Below are 16,690 nucleotides of genomic sequence, written 5' to 3'. Positions count from 1 at the left end.
TCTTCTCGAAGTTTTGCTTTCGCCCTGCATTCCGCAATCTTTTCGTTATGAGTTGTGTGCTTCTGTTTCCCGACTTTCTTGTGTTTAGTGCGTTTGGCTTCTCTTAACCCTTAGCCACCGCTTGCCGAAATTTGCACACTGTCATCTGTCGAGCTACAGAGCTCGATGAAGGCATCGCGGCCGTTTCTGAGCTCGTGGAACGGCCGAATCTGTAGTTATTTCCAGATCTCTCCCACACAACGGCCTCCCAGAAGCTAGGATTACAGAAGTACGCCACTACTCCCAGCCGAAGATTCACGTTTGAAAGCAGAATGACATGAGCTACACGCACCTCCGATTTGTTTTTTTTTTTTTTTTTTTTGTGCCTGACCTACTTTGAAAGACTTACTACTATCGCTGTTGGAAACCAGGTGATAACCACACAGTATTCTAGAGACGATCAGGTAATGAAAAATTAGAATAAGTAAAGCAGTATCAAAAGAAGTTGTGTGGTGGAGCAGCACATGCAATTCACGCTTCCTAGATAATCGTTACTGCATAGAATAATTCTTTTGTCTGCGGCGTCTTCAGTATCCGTCTTCTGGAAATTTTGCTTGCAGTATATTGTGCAATCTTTTCGTTATGAGTTGGTGCTTGGTTTCCCGATGTTCTTTTGTTTAGTGCATTCGCCTTCTCTTAACCCTGAGAAACCACATACCGAAACTGAGGCACTGCCGGCTGTTCATAAGCAGTGCTCGATGAAGTTATTTCGCTTTTTATTCGTTGCCTTTAATATTCTTCTGATCAGTAGTGAGTGCTGCCTGCAGAAAGCGTTTATCTTGCGAATTCACGTGAAAGTTTGTGTTCCCTGTGAGGTCCACTACTTGGGATTAACTTGACTGCTCCAGACGGGTGGCTCGTTGGTCTAAGGGTATGATTCCTGCTTTGGGTGCAGGAGGTCCCGGGTTCAAATCCCGGACGAGCCCTGCCATTTTGACCGTTCTGAAGAGTAGGTGGAACTCAGCCCCGGTTGCAGCTCCTCAATGAGGAGTAGACGCCTGTTATAGCACGTGGATATAACAAGAATGCGGCACCAGAAAAATACGTAGGTGGAATTCGGTAGAAACGCAGACGGTAATTTTGCATGCAACGGAAAACAAGGTTGTCTTTGCGGAATATGTGCACAGTGAGTGGAGATTCAGCTTAATTGCGCGACAGTCTACCCTCATCTTACTAGCGACGGCAACAACCAAGGGGTGGCATGTAAGATAGAGCGTGGCTAAGAGTTTCTCATTATCAGTTAGCATCACACTTTGACAGAGCTGTGACAAGGCGAGTAGGGTGAGCTCAGGAAAGCCAGTAGCAAGCGCACTTGAAGTAGCCCTGAAGAACCGGATTATAAATTTTGCCAGCCATAATGGAGCTAGGGGCGTTCTCAGTTACCAAATACCGGTGCAATAAGAGAGCAACAGTATTTGACAGTAAAATGACGCCCTATCCGTCTAGGATACGACATTGCTTGTCTCTGCATACGCGGACGTGAGCTCATCTCGGAAATGAAATCCAAAAAATAGATTAAAGTTGTGGTGTTCCCGCCCGGGATCGAACCGGGGACCTTCTGCGTGTAAAGCAGACGTGATAACCGCTACACCACGGAAACGACGGTTCTTTTCATGTACTACCCGGAGACTCGTAATAGCAACAGTTTTTCTTCTGTGTTAGCAAGGGCATCGGCTACGAGTTCCCTCCGATTCGTGAAGGTCCTATAGTAAAAGACGTCGATTAAAACAATCCAACCGCGACAGACAGGGAGAACGCTGGCTGAGCTGCAGCCCTACATGGTGAGACCATCAAAGGTGGCGTCATTCACATGCAGTGCGTTTTCGGAACAAATAGGCTCGTTGGTCTAGGGGTATGATTCCTGCTTCGGGTGCAGGAGGTCGGTAACAAATCGCATGGCGTCGGCTGTTTCGCGCATTTCCAGGCCTCCAAGTCAGCGCTAAAATCCGACAACCAGTTCTGAAACTGTTTCATTTGAGCCATGTGCACCCTGCTGATGGAACGTTTGAAGTTGATTTAAATGGTCACAGTAGAGATCGTAGCAAGTGTCTTGCTGAGTGCGACGAAAACGGGTTTCCGCCCGCAATCGAGCCGGGGACCTTCTGCGTGTTCGGCACGGCGCCTGGGCTCGGCGGCAGCTGCTGCTCTTTCCTTCCTTACGAGATACCGTCGATTCGCGCAGTCGTTATTGCAAAAGATGTCACCAAAGGCAATCGCTTCGTTAGCGGCACTTTGCCTGGGCTCGGCGGCAGCTCTACATGGAGGCACCAGCAGCCCAGCCAGGCCGCCGCCGGCACCGGCGCGCCACAGCGCAACGAGCCGGCGGCCGCCCTGCAATGCCCCTGTCGTTGCATATTCCGCCCGCCCCATATCCTCCCCATGTCTGACTCACTACCCCAAATGACACTGCAGTCGACGTGCTTATTACTATCGCTTTTGGAAGAACCAAGGCGCAGTATTCTAGTGTCGAACCGGTATTGCAAACTTGGAATAAGCAAAAATTAATTGTGTGGTCGAGCGACACCCTCGCTTCTTGTGCGGAATAATTCCTAGCGCGCCGATGGCTTCAGAGTTGGTCTTCTCGAAGTTTTGCTTTCGCCCTGCATTCCGCAATGTTTTCGTTATGAGTTGTGTGCTTCTGTTTCCCGACTTTCTTGTGTTTAGTGCGTTTGGCTTCTCTTAACCCTTAGCCACCGCTTGCCGAAATTTGCACACTGTCATCTGTCGATCTACAGAGCTCGATGAAGGCATCGCGGCCGTTTCTGAGCTCGTGGAACGGCCGAATCTGTAGTTATTTCCAGATCTCTCCCACACAACGGCCTCCCAGAAGCTAGGATTACAGAAGTACGCCACTACTCCCAGCCGAAGATTCACGTTTGAAAGCAGAATGACATGAGCTACACGCACCTCCGATTTTTTTTTTTTTTTTTTGGTGTCTGACCTACTTTGAAAGACTTACTACTATCGCTGTTGGAAACCAGGTGATAACCACACAGTATTCTAGAGACGATCAGGTAATGAAAAATTAGAATAAGTAAAGCAGTATCAAAAGAAGTTGTGTGGTGGAGCAGCACATGCAATTCACGCTTCCTAGATAATCGTTACTGCATAGAATAATTCTTTTGTCTGCGGCGTCTTCAGTATCCGTCTTCTGGAAATTTTGCTTGCAGTATATTGTGCAATCTTTTCGTTATGAGTTGGTGCTTGGTTTCCCGATGTTCTTTTGTTTAGTGCATTCGCCTTCTCTTAACCCTGAGAAACCACATACCGAAACTGAGGCACTGCCGGCTGTTCATAAGCAGTGCTCGATGAAGTTATTTCGCTTTTTATTCGTTGCCTTTAATATTCTTCTGATCAGTAGTGAGTGCTGCCTGCAGAAAGCGTTTATCTTGCGAATTCACGTGAAAGTTTGTGTTCCCTGTGAGGTCCACTACTTGGGATTAACTTGACTGCTCCAGACGGGTGGCTCGTTGGTCTAAGGGTATGATTCCTGCTTTGGGTGCAGGAGGTCCCGGGTTCAAATCCCGGACGAGCCCTGCCATTTTGACCGTTCTGAAGAGTAGGTGGAACTCAGCCCCGGTTGCAGCTCCTCAATGAGGAGTAGACGCCTGTTATAGCACGTGGATATAACAAGAATGCGGCACCAGAAAAATACGTAGGTGGAATTCGGTAGAAACGCAGACGGTAATTTTGCATGCAACGGAAAACAAGGTTGTCTTTGCGGAATATGTGCACAGTGAGTGGAGATTCAGTTTAATTGCGCGACAGTCTACCCTCATCTTACTAGCGACGGCAACAACCAAGGGGTGGCATGTAAGATAGAGCGTGGCTAAGAGTTTCTCATTATCAGTTAGCATCACACTTTGACAGAGCTGTGACAAGGCGAGTAGGGTGAGCTCAGGAAAGCCAGTAGCAAGCGCACTTGAAGTAGCCCTGAAGAACCGGATTATAAATTTTGCCAGCCATAATGGAGCTAGGGGCGTTCTCAGTTACCAAATACCGGTGCAATAAGAGAGCAACAGTATTTGACAGTAAAATGACGCCCTATCCGTCTAGGATACGACATTGCTTGTCTCTGCATACGCGGACGTGAGCTCATCTCGGAAATGAAATCCGAAAAATAGATTAAAATTGTGGTGTTCCCGCCCGGGATCGAACCGGGGACCTTCTGCGTGTAAAGCAGACGTGATAACCGCTACACCACGGAAACGACGGTTCTTTTCATGTACCACCCGGAGACTCGTAATAGCAACAGTTTTTCTTCTGTGTTAGCAAGGGCATCGGCTACGAGCTCCCTCCGATTCGCGAAGTTCCTGCAGTAAAAGACGTCGATGAAAACAATCCAACCGCGACAGACAGGGAGAACGCTAGCTGAGCTGCAGCCCTACATGGTGAGACCATCAAAGGTGGCGTCATTCACATGCAGTGCGTTTTCGGAACGAATAGGCTCGTTGGTCTAGGGGTATGATTCCTGCTTCGGGTGCAGGAGGTCCCGGGTTCAAATCCCGGACGAGCCCTTGCGTTTTGTACAACGGTGTGGTAACAAATCGCATGGCGGTGGCTGTTTCGCGCATTTCCAGGCCTCCAAGTCAGCGCTAAAATCCGACAACCAGTTCTGAAACTGTTTCATTTGAGCCATGTGCACCCTGCTGATGGAACGTTTGAAGTTGATTTAAATGGTCACAGTAGAGATCGTAGCAAGTGTCTTGCTGAGTGCGACGAAAACGGGTTTCCGCCCGCAATCGAGCCGGGGACCTTCTGCGTGTTCGGCACGGCGCCTGGGCTCGGCGGCAGCTGCTGCTCTTTCCTTCCTTACGAGATACCGTCGATTCGCGCAGTCGTTATTGCAAAAGATGTCACCAAAGGCAATCGCTTCGTTAGCGGCACTTTGCCTGGGCTCGGCGGCAGCTCTACATGGAGGCACCAGCAGCCCAGCCAGGCCGCCGCCGGCACCGGTGCGCCACAGCGCAAGGAGCCGGCGGCCGCCCTGCAATGCCCCTGTCGTTGCATATTCCACCCGCCCCATATCCTCTCCATGTCTGACTCACTACCCCAAATGACACTGCAGTCGACGTGCTTATTACTATCGCTTTTGGAAGAACCAAGGCGCAGTATTCTAGTGTCGAACCGGTATTGCAAACTTGGAATAAGCAAAAATTAATTGTGTGGTCGAGCGACACCCTCGCTTCTTGTGCGGAATAATTCCTAGCGCGCCGATGGCTTCAGAGTTGGTCTTCTCGAAGTTTTGCTTTCGCCCTGCATTCCGCAATGTTTTCGTTATGAGTTGTGTGCTTCTGTTTCCCGACTTTCTTGTGTTTAGTGCGTTTGGCTTCTCTTAACCCTTAGCCACCGCTTGCCGAAATTTGCACACTGTCATCTGTCGATCTACAGAGCTCGATGAAGGCATCGCGGCCGTTTCTGAGCTCGTGGAACGGCCGAATCTGTAGTTATTTCCAGATCTCTCCCACACAACGGCCTCCCAGAAGCTAGGATTACAGAAGTACGCCACTACTCCCAGCCGAAGATTCACGTTTGAAAGCAGAATGACATGAGCTACACGCACCTCCGATTTTTTTTTTTTTTTTTGGTGTCTGACCTACTTTGAAAGACTTACTACTATCGCTGTTGGAAACCAGGTGATAACCACACAGTATTCTAGAGACGATCAGGTAATGAAAAATTAGAATAAGTAAAGCAGTATCAAAAGAAGTTGTGTGGTGGAGCAGCACATGCAATTCACGCTTCCTAGATAATCGTTACTGCATAGAATAATTCTTTTGTCTGCGGCGTCTTCAGTATCCGTCTTCTGGAAATTTTGCTTGCAGTATATTGTGCAATCTTTTCGTTATGAGTTGGTGCTTGGTTTCCCGATGTTCTTTTGTTTAGTGCATTCGCCTTCTCTTAACCCTGAGAAACCACATACCGAAACTGAGGCACTGCCGGCTGTTCATAAGCAGTGCTCGATGAAGTTATTTCGCTTTTTATTCGTTGCCTTTAATATTCTTCTGATCAGTAGTGAGTGCTGCCTGCAGAAAGCGTTTATCTTGCGAATTCACGTGAAAGTTTGTGTTCCCTGTGAGGTCCACTACTTGGGATTAACTTGACTGCTCCAGACGGGTGGCTCGTTGGTCTAAGGGTATGATTCCTGCTTTGGGTGCAGGAGGTCCCGGGTTCAAATCCCGGACGAGCCCTGCCATTTTGACCGTTCTGAAGAGTAGGTGGAACTCAGCCCCGGTTGCAGCTCCTCAATGAGGAGTAGACGCCTGTTATAGCACGTGGATATAACAAGAATGCGGCACCAGAAAAATACGTAGGTGGAATTCGGTAGAAACGCAGACGGTAATTTTGCATGCAACGGAAAACAAGGTTGTCTTTGCGGAATATGTGCACAGTGAGTGGAGATTCAGTTTAATTGCGCGACAGTCTACCCTCATCTTACTAGCGACGGCAACAACCAAGGGGTGGCATGTAAGATAGAGCGTGGCTAAGAGTTTCTCATTATCAGTTAGCATCACACTTTGACAGAGCTGTGACAAGGCGAGTAGGGTGAGCTCAGGAAAGCCAGTAGCAAGCGCACTTGAAGTAGCCCTGAAGAACCGGATTATAAATTTTGCCAGCCATAATGGAGCTAGGGGCGTTCTCAGTTACCAAATACCGGTGCAATAAGAGAGCAACAGTATTTGACAGTAAAATGACGCCCTATCCGTCTAGGATACGACATTGCTTGTCTCTGCATACGCGGACGTGAGCTCATCTCGGAAATGAAATCCGAAAAATAGATTAAAATTGTGGTGTTCCCGCCCGGGATCGAACCGGGGACCTTCTGCGTGTAAAGCAGACGTGATAACCGCTACACCACGGAAACGACGGTTCTTTCATGTACTACCCGGAGACTCGTAATAGCAACAGTTTTTCTTCTGTGTTAGCAAGGGCATCGGCTACGAGTTCCCTCCGATTCGTGAAGGTCCTATAGTAAAAGACGTCGATTAAAACAATCCAACCGCGACAGACAGGGAGAACGCTGGCTGAGCTGCAGCCCTACATGGTGAGACCATCAAAGGTGGCGTCATTCACATGCAGTGCGTTTTCGGAACAAATAGGCTCGTTGGTCTAGGGGTATGATTCCTGCTTCGGGTGCAGGAGGTCGGTAACAAATCGCATGGCGTCGGCTGTTTCGCGCATTTCCAGGCCTCCAAGTCAGCGCTAAAATCCGACAACCAGTTCTGAAACTGTTTCATTTGAGCCATGTGCACCCTGCTGATGGAACGTTTGAAGTTGATTTAAATGGTCACAGTAGAGATCGTAGCAAGTGTCTTGCTGAGTGCGACGAAAACGGGTTTCCGCCCGCAATCGAGCCGGGGACCTTCTGCGTGTTCGGCACGGCGCCTGGGCTCGGCGGCAGCTGCTGCTCTTTCCTTCCTTACGAGATACCGTCGATTCGCGCAGTCGTTATTGCAAAAGATGTCACCAAAGGCAATCGCTTCGTTAGCGGCACTTTGCCTGGGCTCGGCGGCAGCTCTACATGGAGGCACCAGCAGCCCAGCCAGGCCGCCGCCGGCACCGGTGCGCCACAGCGCAAGGAGCCGGCGGCCGCCCTGCAATGCCCCTGTCGTTGCATATTCCACCCGCCCCATATCCTCTCCATGTCTGACTCACTACCCCAAATGACACTGCAGTGGACGTGCTTATTACTATCGCTTTTGGAAGAACCAAGGCGCAGTATTCTAGTGTCGAACCGGTACTGCAAATTGGGATTAAGCAAAAATTTATTGTGTGGTCGAGCGACAGCCTCGGCTCGCTCTTCCTACATGATCGCTTCTTGTGCGGAATAATTCCTAGCTCGCCGATGGCTTCAGAGTTGGTCTTCTCGAAGTTTTGCTTTCGCACTGCATTCCGCAATCTTTTCGTTATGAGTTGTGTGCTTCGGTTTCCCGACTTTCTTGTGTTTAGTGCGTTTGGCTTCTCTTAACCCTTAGCCACCGCTTGCCGAAATTTCCACACTATCATCTGTCGATCTGCAGAGCTCGATGACGGCCTCGCGGCCGTTCCTGAGCTCGTGGAACGGTCGAATCTGTAGTTGTTTCCAGATCTCTCCCACACAACGGCCTCCCAGAAGCTTGGATTACAGAAGTACGCCACTACTCCCAGCCGCAGATTAACGATTGAAAGCAGAATGACATGAGCTACACGCAGCTCCGATTTTTTTTTTTTTTTTTTGTGTCTGACCTACTTGGAAAGACTTTGTAGTCGATTTACTTACTACTATCGCTGTTGGAAACCAGGTGATAACCGCACAGTATTTTAGAGACGATCAGGTAATGAAAATTTAGAATAAGTAAAACAGTATCAAAAGAAGTTGTGTGGTGGAGCAGCACATGCAATTCACGCTTCCTAGATAATCGTTACTGCATAGAATAATTCTTTTGTCTGCGGCGTCTTCAGTATCCGTCTTCTGGAAACTTTGCTTGCAGTATATTGTGCAATCTTTTCGTTATGAGTTGGTGCTTGGTTTCCCGATGTTCTTTTGTTTAGTGCATTCGCCTTCTCTTAACCCTGAGAAACCACATACCGAAACTGAGGCACTGCCGGCTGTTCATAAGCAGTGCTCGATGAAGTTATTTCGCTTTTTATTCGTTGCCTTTAATATTCTTCTCATCAGTGGTGAGTGCTGCCTGCAGAAAGCGTTTATCTTGCGAATTCGCGTGAAAGTTTGTGTTCCCTGTGAGGCCCACTACTTGGGATTAACTTGACTGCTCCAGCCAGGTGGCTCGTTGGTCTAGGGGTATGATTCCTGCTTTGGGAGCAGGAGGTCCCGGGTTCAAATCCCGGACGAGCCCTGCCATTTTGACCGTGCTGAAGAGTAGGTGGAACTCAGCCCCGGTTGCAGCTCCTCAATGAAGAGTTGACGCCCGTTATAGCACGTGGATATAACAAGAATGCGGCACCAGTAAAGTACGTAGGTGTAATTCGGTAGAAAGGCAGACGGTAATTTTGCATGCAACGGAAAACAAGGTTGTCTTTGCGGGATATGTGCACCGTGAGTGGAGATTCAGCTTAATTGTGCGACAGTCTACCCTCATCTTACTAGCGACGGCAACAACCAAGGGGTGGCATGTAAGATTGAGCGTGGCTAAGAGTTTCTCATTATTAGTTAGCATCACACTTTGACAGAGCTGTGACAAGGCGAGTAGGGTGAGCTCAGGAAAGCCAGTAGCAAGCGCACTTGAAGTAGCCCTGAAGAACCGGATTATAAATTTTGCCAGCCATAATGAAGCTAGGGGCGTTCTCAGTTACCAAATACCGGTGCAATAAGAGAGCAACAGTATTTGACAGTAAAATGACGCCCTATAGGTCTAGCATACAACATTGCTTGTCTCTGCATACGCGGACGTGAGGTCATCTCGGAAATGAAATCCGAAATATAGATTAAAATTGTTGTGTTCCCGCCCGGGATCGAACCGGGGACCTTCTGCGTGTAAAGCAGACGTGATAACCGCTACACCACGGAAACGACGGTTCTTTTCATGTACCACCCGGAGACTCGTAATAGCAACAGTTTCTCTTCTGTGTTAGCAAGGGCATCGGCTACGAGCTCCCTCCGATTCGTGAAGTTCCTGTAGTAAAAGACGTCGATGGAAACAATCCAACCGCGACAGACAGGGAGAACGCTGGCTGAGCTGCAGCCCTACATGGTGAGACCATCAAAGGTGGCGTCATTCACATGCAGTGCGTTTTCGGAACGAATAGGCTCGTTGGTCTAGGGGTATGATTCCTGCTTCGGGTGCAGGAGGTCCCGGGTTCAAATCCCGGACGAGCCCTTGCGTTTTGTACAACGGTGTGGTAACAAATCGCATGGCGGCGGCTGTTTCGCGCATTTCCAGGCCTCCAAGTCAGCGCTAAAATCCGACAACCAGTTCTGAAACCGTTTCATGTTTCATTTGAGCCATGTGCACCCTGCTGATGGAACGTTTGAAGTTGATTTAAATGGTCACAGTAGAGATCGTAGCAAGTGTCTTGCTGAGTGCGACGAAAACGGGTTTCCGCCCGCAATCGAGCCGGGGACCTTCTGCGTGTTCGGCACGGCGCCTGGGCTCGGCGGCAGCTGCTGCTCTTTCCTTCCTTACGAGATACCGTCGATTCGCGCAGTCGTTATTGCAAAAGATGTCACCAAAGGCAATCGCTTCGTTAGCGGCACTTTGCCTGGGCTCGGCGGCAGCTCTACATGGAGGCACCAGCAGCCCAGCCAGGCCGCCGCCGGCACCGGTGCGCCACAGCGCAACGAGCCGGCGGCCGCCCTGCAATGCCCCTGTCGTTGCATATTCCACCCGCCCCATATCCTCTCCATGTCTGACTCACTACCCCAAATGACACTGCAGTCGACGTGCTTATTACTATCGCTTTTGGAAGAACCAAGGCGCAGTATTCTAGTGTCGAACCGGTACTGCAAATTGGGATTAAGCAAAAATTTATTGTGTGGTCGAGCGACAGCCTCGGCTCGCTCTTCCTACATGATCGCTTCTTGTGCGGAATAATTCCTAGCTCGCCGATGGCTTCAGAGTTGGTCTTCTCGAAGTTTTGCTTTCGCACTGCATTCCGCAATCTTTTCGTTATGAGTTGTGTGCTTCGGTTTCCCGACTTTCTTGTGTTTAGTGCGTTTGGCTTCTCTTAACCCTTAGCCACCGCTTGCCGAAATTTCCACACTATCATCTGTCGATCTGCAGAGCTCGATGACGGCCTCGCGGCCGTTCCTGAGCTCGTGGAACGGTCGAATCTGTAGTTGTTTCCAGATCTCTCCCACACAACGGCCTCCCAGAAGCTTGGATTACAGAAGTACGCCACTACTCCCAGCCGCAGATTAACGATTGAAAGCAGAATGACATGAGCTACACGCAGCTCCGATTTTTTTTTTTTTTTTTTGTGTCTGACCTACTTGGAAAGACTTTGTAGTCGATTTACTTACTACTATCGCTGTTGGAAACCAGGTGATAACCGCACAGTATTTTAGAGACGATCAGGTAATGAAAATTTAGAATAAGTAAAACAGTATCAAAAGAAGTTGTGTGGTGGAGCAGCACATGCAATTCACGCTTCCTAGATAATCGTTACTGCATAGAATAATTCTTTTGTCTGCGGCGTCTTCAGTATCCGTCTTCTGGAAACTTTGCTTGCAGTATATTGTGCAATCTTTTCGTTATGAGTTGGTGCTTGGTTTCCCGATGTTCTTTTGTTTAGTGCATTCGCCTTCTCTTAACCCTGAGAAACCACATACCGAAACTGAGGCACTGCCGGCTGTTCATAAGCAGTGCTCGATGAAGTTATTTCGCTTTTTATTCGTTGCCTTTAATATTCTTCTCATCAGTGGTGAGTGCTGCCTGCAGAAAGCGTTTATCTTGCGAATTCGCGTGAAAGTTTGTGTTCCCTGTGAGGCCCACTACTTGGGATTAACTTGACTGCTCCAGCCAGGTGGCTCGTTGGTCTAGGGGTATGATTCCTGCTTTGGGTGCAGGAGGTCCCGGGTTCAAATCCCGGACGAGCCCTGCCATTTTGACCGTGCTGAAGAGTAGGTGGAACTCAGCCCCGGTTGCAGCTCCTCAATGAAGAGTTGACGCCCGTTATAGCACGTGGATATAACAAGAATGCGGCACCAGTAAAGTACGTAGGTGTAATTCGGTAGAAAGGCAGACGGTAATTTTGCATGCAACGGAAAACAAGGTTGTCTTTGCGGGATATGTGCACCGTGAGTGGAGATTCAGCTTAATTGTGCGACAGTCTACCCTCATCTTACTAGCGACGGCAACAACCAAGGGGTGGCATGTAAGATTGAGCGTGGCTAAGAGTTTCTCATTATTAGTTAGCATCACACTTTGACAGAGCTGTGACAAGGCGAGTAGGGTGAGCTCAGGAAAGCCAGTAGCAAGCGCACTTGAAGTAGCCCTGAAGAACCGGATTATAAATTTTGCCAGCCATAATGAAGCTAGGGGCGTTCTCAGTTACCAAATACCGGTGCAATAAGAGAGCAACAGTATTTGACAGTAAAATGACGCCCTATCCGTCTAGCATACAACATTGCTTGTCTCTGCATACGCGGACGTGAGGTCATCTCGGAAATGAAATCCGAAATATAGATTAAAATTGTTGTGCTCCCGCCCGGGATCGAACCGGGGACCTTCTGCGTGTAAAGCAGACGTGATAACCGCTACACCACGGAAACGACGGTTCTTTTCATGTACCACCCGGAGACTCGTAATAGCAACAGTTTCTCTTCTGTGTTAGCAAGGGCATCGGCTACGAGCTCCCTCCGATTCGTGAAGTTCCTGTAGTAAAAGACGTCGATGGAAACAATCCAACCGCGACAGACAGGGAGAACGCTGGCTGAGCTGCAGCCCTACATGGTGAGACCATCAAAGGTGGCGTCATTCACATGCAGTGCGTTTTCGGAACGAATAGGCTCGTTGGTCTAGGGGTATGATTCCTGCTTCGGGTGCAGGAGGTCCCGGGTTCAAATCCCGGACGAGCCCTTGCGTTTTGTACAACGGTGTGGTAACAAATCGCATGGCGGCGGCTGTTTCGCGCATTTCCAGGCCTCCAAGTCAGCGCTAAAATCCGACAACCAGTTCTGAAACCGTTTCATGTTTCATTTGAGCCATGTGCACCCTGCTGATGGAACGTTTGAAGTTGATTTAAATGGTCACAGTAGAGATCGTAGCAAGTGTCTTGCTGAGTGCGACGAAAACGGGTTTCCGCCCGCAATCGAGCCGGGGACCTTCTGCGTGTTCGGCACGGCGCCTGGGCTCGGCGGCAGCTGCTGCTCTTTCCTTCCTTACGAGATACCGTCGATTCGCGCAGTCGTTATTGCAAAAGATGTCACCAAAGGCAATCGCTTCGTTAGCGGCACTTTGCCTGGGCTCGGCGGCAGCTCTACATGGAGGCACCAGCAGCCCAGCCAGGCCGCCGCCGGCACCGGTGCGCCACAGCGCAACGAGCCGGCGGCCGCCCTGCAATGCCCCTGTCGTTGCATATTCCACCCGCCCCATATCCTCTCCATGTCTGACTCACTACCCCAAATGACACTGCAGTCGACGTGCTTATTACTATCGCTTTTGGAAGAACCAAGGCGCAGTATTCTAGTGTCGAACCGGTACTGCAAATTGGGATTAAGCAAAAATTTATTGTGTGGTCGAGCGACAGCCTCGGCTCGCTCTTCCTACATGATCGCTTCTTGTGCGGAATAATTCCTAGCTCGCCGATGGCTTCAGAGTTGTTCTTCTCGAAGTTTTGCTTTCGCACTGCATTCCGCAATCTTTTCGTTATGAGTTGTGTGCTTCGGTTTCCCGACTTTCTTGTGTTTAGTGCGTTTGGCTTCTCTTAACCCTTAGCCACCGCTTGCCGAAATTTCCACACTATCATCTGTCGATCTGCAGAGCTCGATGACGGCCTCGCGGCCGTTCCTGAGCTCGTGGAACGGTCGAATCTGTAGTTGTTTCCAGATCTCTCCCACACAACGGCCTCCCAGAAGCTTGGATTACAGAAGTACGCCACTACTCCCAGCCGGAGATTAACGATTGAAAGCAGAATGACATGAGCTACACGCAGCTCCGATTTTTTTTTTTTTTTTGTGTCTGACCTACTTTGAAAGACTTTGTAGTCGATTTACTTACTACTATCGCTGTTGGAAACCAGGTGATAACCGCACAGTATTTTAGAGACGATCAGGTAATGAAAATTTAGAATAAGTAAAACAGTATCAAAAGAAGTTGTGTGGTGGAGCAGCACATGCAATTCACGCTTCCTAGATAATCGTTACTGCATAGAATAATTCTTTTGTCTGCGGCGTCTTCAGTATCCGTCTTCTGGAAACTTTGCTTGCAGTATATTGTGCAATCTTTTCGTTATGAGTTGGTGCTTGGTTTCCCGATGTTCTTTTGTTTAGTGCATTCGCCTTCTCTTAACCCTGAGAAACCACATACCGAAACTGAGGCACTGCCGGCTGTTCATAAGCAGTGCTCGATGAAGTTATTTCGCTTTTTATTCGTTGCCTTTAATATTCTTCTCATCAGTGGTGAGTGCTGCCTGCAGAAAGCGTTTATCTTGCGAATTCGCGTGAAAGTTTGTGTTCCCTGTGAGGCCCACTACTTGGGATTAACTTGACTGCTCCAGCCAGGTGGCTCGTTGGTCTAGGGGTATGATTCCTGCTTTGGGTGCAGGAGGTCCCGGGTTCAAATCCCGGACGAGCCCTGCCATTTTGACCGTGCTGAAGAGTAGGTGGAACTCAGCCCCGGTTGCAGCTCCTCAATGAAGAGTTGACGCCCGTTATAGCACGTGGATATAACAAGAATGCGGCACCAGTAAAGTACGTAGGTGTAATTCGGTAGAAAGGCAGACGGTAATTTTGCATGCAACGGAAAACAAGGTTGTCTTTGCGGGATATGTGCACCGTGAGTGGAGATTCAGCTTAATTGTGCGACAGTCTACCCTCATCTTACTAGCGACGGCAACAACCAAGGGGTGGCATGTAAGATTGAGCGTGGCTAAGAGTTTCTCATTATTAGTTAGCATCACACTTTGACAGAGCTGTGACAAGGCGAGTAGGGTGAGCTCAGGAAAGCCAGTAGCAAGCGCACTTGAAGTAGCCCTGAAGAACCGGATTATAAATTTTGCCAGCCATAATGAAGCTAGGGGCGTTCTCAGTTACCAAATACCGGTGCAATAAGAGAGCAACAGTATTTGACAGTAAAATGACGCCCTATCCGTCTAGCATACAACATTGCTTGTCTCTGCATACGCGGACGTGAGGTCATCTCGGAAATGAAATCCGAAATATAGATTAAAATTGTTGTGTTCCCGCCCGGGATCGAACCGGGGACCTTCTGCGTGTAAAGCAGACGTGATAACCGCTACACCACGGAAACGACGGTTCTTTTCATGTACCACCCGGAGACTCGTAATAGCAACAGTTTCTCTTCTGTGTTAGCAAGGGCATCGGCTACGAGCTCCCTCCGATTCGTGAAGTTCCTGTAGTAAAAGACGTCGATGGAAACAATCCAACCGCGACAGACAGGGAGAACGCTGGCTGAGCTGCAGCCCTACATGGTGAGACCATCAAAGGTGGCGTCATTCACATGCAGTGCGTTTTCGGAACGAATAGGCTCGTTGGTCTAGGGGTATGATTCCTGCTTCGGGTGCAGGAGGTCCCGGGTTCAAATCCCGGACGAGCCCTTGCGTTTTGTACAACGGTGTGGTAACAAATCGCATGGCGGCGGCTGTTTCGCGCATTTCCAGGCCTCCAAGTCAGCGCTAAAATCCGACAACCAGTTCTGAAACCGTTTCATGTTTCATTTGAGCCATGTGCACCCTGCTGATGGAACGTTTGAAGTTGATTTAAATGGTCACAGTAGAGATCGTAGCAAGTGTCTTGCTGAGTGCGACGAAAACGGGTTTCCGCCCGCAATCGAGCCGGGGACCTTCTGCGTGTTCGGCACGGCGCCTGGGCTCGGCGGCAGCTGCTGCTCTTTCCTTCCTTACGAGATACCGTCGATTCGCGCAGTCGTTATTGCAAAAGATGTCACCAAAGGCAATCGCTTCGTTAGCGGCACTTTGCCTGGGCTCGGCGGCAGCTCTACATGGAGGCACCAGCAGCCCAGCCAGGCCGCCGCCGGCACCGGTGCGCCACAGCGCAACGAGCCGGCGGCCGCCCTGCAATGCCCCTGTCGTTGCATATTCCACCCGCCCCATATCCTCTCCATGTCTGACTCACTACCCCAAATGACACTGCAGTCGACGTGCTTATTACTATCGCTTTTGGAAGAACCAAGGCGCAGTATTCTAGTGTCGAACCGGTACTGCAAATTGGGATTAAGCAAAAATTTATTGTGTGGTCGAGCGACAGCCTCGGCTCGCTCTTCCTACATGATCGCTTCTTGTGCGGAATAATTCCTAGCTCGCCGATGGCTTCAGAGTTGTTCTTCTCGAAGTTTTGCTTTCGCACTGCATTCCGCAATCTTTTCGTTATGAGTTGTGTGCTTCGGTTTCCCGACTTTCTTGTGTTTAGTGCGTTTGGCTTCTCTTAACCCTTAGCCACCGCTTGCCGAAATTTCCACACTATCATCTGTCGATCTGCAGAGCTCGATGACGGCCTCGCGGCCGTTCCTGAGCTCGTGGAACGGTCGAATCTGTAGTTGTTTCCAGATCTCTCCCACACAACGGCCTCCCAGAAGCTTGGATTACAGAAGTACGCCACTACTCCCAGCCGGAGATTAACGATTGAAAGCAGAATGACATGAGCTACACGCAGCTCCGATTTTTTTTTTTTTTTTGTGTCTGACCTACTTTGAAAGACTTTGTAGTCGATTTACTTACTACTATCGCTGTTGGAAACCAGGTGATAACCGCACAGTATTTTAGAGACGATCAGGTAATGAAAATTTAGAATAAGTAAAACAGTATCAAAAGAAGTTGTGTGGTGGAGCAGCACATGCAATTCACGCTTCCTAGATAATCGTTACTGCATAGAATAATTCTTTTGTCTGCGGCGTCTTCAGTATCCGTCTTCTGGAAACTTTGCTTGCAGTATATTGTGCAATCTTTTCGTTATGAGTTGGTGCTTGGTTTCCCGATGTTCTTTTGTTTAGTGCATTCGCCTTCTCTTAACCCT

The 16,690-nt window shown here is 49.2% G+C and overlaps 16 non-coding genes across 16 annotated transcripts; 10 read left to right on the top strand and 6 right to left on the bottom strand.

Annotated features, from left to right (window-relative positions):
- Nucleotides 1–893: 893 nt before the first annotated feature.
- Trnap-ugg lies at nt 894–965 on the top strand. Its single transcript has one exon. It is a non-coding gene; the product is annotated as a tRNA-Pro (tRNA).
- Nucleotides 966–1,566: 601 nt separating this feature from the next.
- Trnav-uac lies at nt 1,567–1,639 on the bottom strand. Its single transcript has one exon. It is a non-coding gene; the product is annotated as a tRNA-Val (tRNA).
- Nucleotides 1,640–3,503: 1,864 nt separating this feature from the next.
- Trnap-ugg lies at nt 3,504–3,575 on the top strand. Its single transcript has one exon. It is a non-coding gene; the product is annotated as a tRNA-Pro (tRNA).
- Nucleotides 3,576–4,176: 601 nt separating this feature from the next.
- Trnav-uac lies at nt 4,177–4,249 on the bottom strand. Its single transcript has one exon. It is a non-coding gene; the product is annotated as a tRNA-Val (tRNA).
- A 235-nt stretch (nt 4,250–4,484) lies between these two features.
- Trnap-cgg lies at nt 4,485–4,556 on the top strand. Its single transcript has one exon. It is a non-coding gene; the product is annotated as a tRNA-Pro (tRNA).
- A 1,602-nt stretch (nt 4,557–6,158) lies between these two features.
- Nucleotides 6,159–6,230, top strand: Trnap-ugg. Its single transcript has one exon. It is a non-coding gene; the product is annotated as a tRNA-Pro (tRNA).
- Nucleotides 6,231–6,831: 601 nt separating this feature from the next.
- Nucleotides 6,832–6,904, bottom strand: Trnav-uac. Its single transcript has one exon. It is a non-coding gene; the product is annotated as a tRNA-Val (tRNA).
- Nucleotides 6,905–8,804: 1,900 nt separating this feature from the next.
- On the top strand, nt 8,805–8,876 carry Trnap-ugg. The gene has a single exon. It is a non-coding gene; the product is annotated as a tRNA-Pro (tRNA).
- Nucleotides 8,877–9,477: 601 nt separating this feature from the next.
- On the bottom strand, nt 9,478–9,550 carry Trnav-uac. The gene has a single exon. It is a non-coding gene; the product is annotated as a tRNA-Val (tRNA).
- A 235-nt stretch (nt 9,551–9,785) lies between these two features.
- On the top strand, nt 9,786–9,857 carry Trnap-cgg. Its single transcript has one exon. It is a non-coding gene; the product is annotated as a tRNA-Pro (tRNA).
- A 1,647-nt stretch (nt 9,858–11,504) lies between these two features.
- Trnap-ugg lies at nt 11,505–11,576 on the top strand. Its single transcript has one exon. It is a non-coding gene; the product is annotated as a tRNA-Pro (tRNA).
- A 601-nt stretch (nt 11,577–12,177) lies between these two features.
- On the bottom strand, nt 12,178–12,250 carry Trnav-uac. Its single transcript has one exon. It is a non-coding gene; the product is annotated as a tRNA-Val (tRNA).
- Nucleotides 12,251–12,485: 235 nt separating this feature from the next.
- Nucleotides 12,486–12,557, top strand: Trnap-cgg. Its single transcript has one exon. It is a non-coding gene; the product is annotated as a tRNA-Pro (tRNA).
- A 1,645-nt stretch (nt 12,558–14,202) lies between these two features.
- Nucleotides 14,203–14,274, top strand: Trnap-ugg. The gene has a single exon. It is a non-coding gene; the product is annotated as a tRNA-Pro (tRNA).
- Nucleotides 14,275–14,875: 601 nt separating this feature from the next.
- On the bottom strand, nt 14,876–14,948 carry Trnav-uac. The gene has a single exon. It is a non-coding gene; the product is annotated as a tRNA-Val (tRNA).
- A 235-nt stretch (nt 14,949–15,183) lies between these two features.
- Nucleotides 15,184–15,255, top strand: Trnap-cgg. Its single transcript has one exon. It is a non-coding gene; the product is annotated as a tRNA-Pro (tRNA).
- The last annotated feature ends 1,435 nt before the right edge of the window (nt 15,256–16,690 follow it).

The sequence above is a fragment of the Schistocerca americana genome, chromosome 2, assembly GCF_021461395.2.
Source record: "Schistocerca americana isolate TAMUIC-IGC-003095 chromosome 2, iqSchAmer2.1, whole genome shotgun sequence".
In the NCBI taxonomy this organism is placed as follows: domain Eukaryota; kingdom Metazoa; phylum Arthropoda; class Insecta; order Orthoptera; family Acrididae; genus Schistocerca; species Schistocerca americana.
Note: the sequence above shows the minus strand (reverse complement) of the source record. Positions and strands in the feature narration are given on the sequence as shown.